General features: G+C 40.5%; 1 pseudogene; it reads right to left on the bottom strand.

The window, feature by feature from the left end:
- Positions 1–3,174: 3,174 nt before the first annotated feature.
- On the bottom strand, positions 3,175–3,525 carry LOC118551030 (large ribosomal subunit protein eL30 pseudogene; annotated as a pseudogene).
- Positions 3,526–5,335: the final 1,810 nt, after the last annotated feature.

Raw genomic sequence — 5,335 nt, 5'->3', positions numbered from 1 at the left:
TATTTCCTTCAGATATATACCCAGAAGTGGAACTGCTGGATCATATGGTAGCTCTATTTTCAATTTGTTTAGAAACTCACCATATTGTTTTTTATAGAGGCTGCTCCAGTGAACATTCCCACCAAGATTGTATAGTGGCTCCCTTTTCTCCACTTCCTTGAGAGCTGGTATCTTTTCTTACTCCAAGTTAAATCTCTTTGTCAGTTTCATTACAAAGTAATTTTGGGGAAGCCACCCAGAAGACTATTTGAAATGTGAATGTATGTCCAGCATAGATAATGACATGTCTCACCTAATTATCTTGAGATATTAGCCTCTATTGTATGTATGTGCTTATATTTATAAGTATATTAGGGATGTATATATTGATAGGGTGTGTGATCAAAAACTGGAGAGATCTTTGTTGTAGGGAAAGGAGAACATGGAAACGTTCAGTAGGAGAACCAGGAGACAAAGAGACTTCTTCTGCACTTTCCTTACCTCGTACTCAGCTTTCTCTGCTAGACCGTAACCTATTGGGAGGCAGGGACCATTTCTTTTCGTTTGACTTCTCAGGCTCAGTAAAGAACATAGTATATAGTGAAGAGCCCATAAATTGCTTCTCCTTGGGGAGAGTTTAAGGAGCAAGTGGCCAACAGTGTCAAGTGGTAGGAAAAAAAAAGATCAAATAAGGTAAGAAATAAATGTTGGATCCAACATTTGAGATGACTTTATGAAAACAATTGAGGGAGGAAGCCAGACTGAGTGTATCAAGGCAGAAATGGCCCCAGTAGATTGGATAAGAAAGGAAGGAGAGTTGGGGCAGCCGTCAGGGAACAGGGTGAGTGGGATTTGATTCTTCTTATAGGCTGAGAAGAAGAGAGCTGTGTAAAGAGAAAGACTGAAGAGCTATGAAAAAAAGAGACTAATTGATGGAGTTAGGTGCTGGAGAAAAGTGAACAGAGAGGAAAGGCAGAACATGGTGGAAAGATTATCTTTGAGCAGAAGTAGGGGCCCCCTTTTTCTCAGGGATTAGGAGAAAGAAGAGAAATGGGAGATGCACACAGCCTTGTGGGGAGGGGTGAAGGACAGTGAGTGAGCTTGGGTCTGATGGCAGTCAGGACCCACTGAAGGGAAAGCAAGGTAAGGACTCTGAAACTACAAAAACTGACGAGTTATTCTCAGTCTTCAGAGGGTCTAACATTTGTTTGGGTAAAATGGGACGATAAGGTATATGAAAACCTGAGTTCACCAGGAAAAAAACGCAAAGTCACTTAGAACCAAGTACTGGGTAATAAAATAAAGACAGGGTGCCTAAAACTCAAAGAAGTGATAAAGCAATGATTTGGCATTTCGTTGATTAGGGAAGATCCAGTGGAGAAGTGGATCTTTTGAACTTGGCCTCCAAAGAGTGAGAGATTTTTCGCCGGGCCAAAGAAAGGGAAAGGTCTTGTTTTCTCTTCCAAACCAGAAGTGGCATATATGGATTAAAGTTTTCTTTGGTCTAGTAGCATGTTTATGTCCAGGAAAGTTTCACTACATCAAAAACTAATGATTTAACGTATGGTGACTAACATAACATAATAAAATTAAAAACAAAAAACAAAACTTAGTAGGGTTCCTTCCCTAGAGCACTGCTCGTTTGGGTTAACCAGAGAATTTCTAACATGGTATATTGGTTGTGATTCCTTAGCCCTTCCTCAAGATTTCTCCTTCCTCACTGAGCTTCTGAAGGTGTTAGCTTTCTTCAGCTCTCTAGCCCTTAGCAGAGAGCATGACACATAGTAGCTGCAGCTCAAAAACCAAAAACAACAAAAAATTGAGTTGAATTCTCCCACTCAGCCCTTGCTGTCAGCTGTCCTTGGTCCTGCTTTTGTATTCCAGTTAGTGTCCCCCAAAGCCCTCCTTTCTGTCCACACACCTCTAGTATAGCTCATTTCTGATCATGTTCTAGTCCGTCATGTAACATGCCTATCTTTCCTACTGATTGGCAGCGACAGACCCACCAGGAGCTTCACGGGGAGAGTGGTTAGTTGCGATCATCCAACACAAAACACAAAAATAGGTTCAAACAATAGAGCAAGCTTTATGCACTGTTTCTGTCTGAGAAGGGATAGGGTTCTTCTTCCAATCAAGGAAACTATTCATCTTTGCAGTGTGGAAGGGAGCTTTTGGAAAACTCAGACTTAACAGCTTCTGCGGAGTTGACGTAGTGGTAGGCTGGTGTGCTACGTGGCCACACGGTGGCTCCAGAGCCCTTTGTAGTGAAAATGAACACATCTATCCTGGGGTATCTGCCGAAGCTGCTTTCTGCTTGCATGGTTTCACCAGACTTCTTCAAACTCACTGTAAAGAGAGAAGAGTGCATTTTTTAGTGATTGTGTTCATATTATGATAGCTGAGCATATTCCGGGGTCTAAATAATTTCCACAAGGCTGAGAGTAAGCATCAGATTCCGTATGCTCAGACTCCTGGGTGTGTGTCGGTCTATCATCTCTGTTTGCTTATGAGTATATATGTGTGTATCGTTACATCATATCCTCTACTATCTCTATCTACATCTGTATCTAATATTTACTGAATTAAATGGTACTAAATGCTTACCACTTCAAGCACTTCCATAAATTATTATTTTTTTAGGGAGGTATAATTGATGTCTAAAATTATACTACTTTCAGGTTTACAACATCTTTTGATAGTTGTATGTATTGCAAAATGATCACTACAGTAAGTCTGGTGAACATCTGTCACTGTATATAGTGACAAAAAATGTTTTTTCTTGTGATGAGGATTTTTAAGATCTATTCTCTTAGCAACTTTCAATTCTGCAATGTAGTATTATTAACTATAGTAACCACACTATACATGACATGCCTGTGACTTATGTATTTTATAATTGGAAATTTGGACCTTTTGACCCCCTTCACCCATTCTCCACCCACCCCCCACCACCACCGCTGGCAACCACCAATCTGTTCTCTGTATCTATGAGCTCAGCTTTTTTTTTTTTTTATATTACACATAAAAGTGAGATCCTACAGTATTTGTCTTTCTGTGTTTGACTTACTTCACTTAGCATCATGCCCTCAAGATCTATCCATGTTGCTGTAAATGTCAAGATTTCATTCCTTTTTTTTTTTTTTTTTTTTTAAACAAGCTCTGGACAGTTTTACTAAAGAAAAATTTTTGCGTGCTTTATTTTTCACCAGCCTGTTCTGGCATGCTTCTAATGATATCAGAATCATCTGGATCAATGATAGCCAGAGTGCATATTCCATAGTATTTCCCACATGCTGTGTCCAATTCAATATTATTGCCGCTGTGGTGATGGACACCAGTTTTGGCCAACATGGTGTACGTAGTATTCTATTTCAGATTTCCTCAAGGTTGGGCTGTTGTTGGCGAGGATGACCAGTTTCACTTGTCATGTCTAATCATTTTCAGAGTCTGCTTGTATCCCAGTGAGTACTTTCCACTTTCCATAATGAGTTGGAGCCTAGAGTTGATCAACTCCAGTGACTTTTTCATCTTCTTTGTGGCCACCATCTTCCTGCCTTAGGTGCAGGACAGCCCCAGCCATGAGCAGTCACCAAGATGGCCAGAGTGAGAAAGAGCTCCTACCAAGATTTCGTTCCTTTATATTACTGAATAATATTTCATTGTACACACACACACTCCACACTTTCTTCATCCAGTCATCCTTCAATGGACACTTAGGTTGTTTCCATGTCTTGACTATTGTAAATAATCCTCAATAACTATGGGGGTGCATATGTCTTTTTGAATGAGGGGTTTTGTTTTCTTCAGATGCATATCCAGGAGTGAAATTGCTGGATCATATGGTAGTTCTAGCTGTAATTTTTTACTCTTTGCCATAGTGGCTGCACCAATTTACATTCCCACCAACAGTGCACATGAGTTCCCTTTGCTCCACATCCTCACCAACACTCATTATTTCTTGTCTTTGATAATAGCCATTCTAACAGCTGTGAGGTGATATAAGTTATCTTATTTACTCTGTACAAACCCCTTGAAAATAGGTACTTTTTTCATTTTATAAATCAGGAAATTGATGCTTAGAGAAGATAAATAGCCTGCTCAAGCACACAAAGCCTTTTTATTCTTTACAAACACAGTGTGATACTTCTGATAGTTCCTTTAACTTTCACAACATCTTAGTGATACATATGCATAGAGAAATAGGAGCAGTTTATAGTCAATTGATTAAATAGGGAAGAAAGTCTTGATGACCCAAGTGTTTGTCTCTGGTTCCTGACCTGTTGAATTTTAGTTTCTTTGAGTGTGGTGATTTTGTCCTTGGTCAAAGTAGACACATCACACCCACACTTCTGCTACAGCGGAAGCACGACTACTAGCACAGGCTACCGTAGGATGGAAGAAATCAGTCCATTCCCCAAGAACTTTAACAGCCCCATTTAAACCTCAGACACTACTTAAGGGATTTGCTCAAAACTCATGAACAGCTGCCGTGAACTGAGACATTGTGAGATCACCCATGTGATCCTTTTATTCTGGTCACCATGGCCAAGGACTTCATACCAGGTGTTTAATGATCACTTTATTGTATATAAGTGGTCAGAGGTAGAGTAAAGGAAAAACTGTCTTTCTAACTCAGGTTCATGGCCTAGAACATGAGAAAATAATTTACCCTGTTTCATAAAGGTAGTTGTCAGGTAAATGAGGAAATGAATGTAAACTGTATGGCACATAGAAAGGGTTCCATGAATGTTGCCATTATTATTGGAGAATTATGGGTGATAGTGTTGAATGAAGGCAGGGAATTGGCAGAAGGAGGAAGGAAAGGCCCGTGCAAAGGAAGGAAGGCAGGCCAGATACGTGAGGGAATGAAGGGCAGAGGACAGGGGCCCTTGGTGGCATCTGCAGGTGGCAGAAGCTGTTAGTTCCTATGTCCTGGTAACAACCAGCCCCAAAGTCATAGACTTTCTGGCAGGAGACTTAGAGATCATCTGATTTAACCAGGATGCATGAGAGAAAAGTGAATTCTGGGACTTACTCAAGGTCAGGTAGCAGCAGCTCTTGGCCTAGAATCCAGAACGCCTGCCTTTGGTTCTGGTGTTGTTTTACCACTGCTCACATTGCTTTATGTCAATCTGGATATTTGCGAGCATGAGACTGAGATATACTTTGTCTGTATTATATGGGCTCACTTCAGAGCCTTGAGTTGCTGAAATAGTGCCATTTGGAATTGGGGGAGGGCAAGGTATTATAACTTTAAATCAGAAGGACAACTCACGTGGAGAGTCAGTTCTCCTTGGCATAGTCTCCTCAAGTTCATGGTGCATTCAATACATCTCTTCCTACAAAGGCTACGTGT

This window comes from Halichoerus grypus, chromosome 12, assembly GCF_964656455.1.
Source record: "Halichoerus grypus chromosome 12, mHalGry1.hap1.1, whole genome shotgun sequence".
Classification (NCBI taxonomy): Eukaryota; Metazoa; Chordata; class Mammalia; order Carnivora; family Phocidae; genus Halichoerus; species Halichoerus grypus.
Note: the sequence above shows the minus strand (reverse complement) of the source record. Positions and strands in the feature narration are given on the sequence as shown.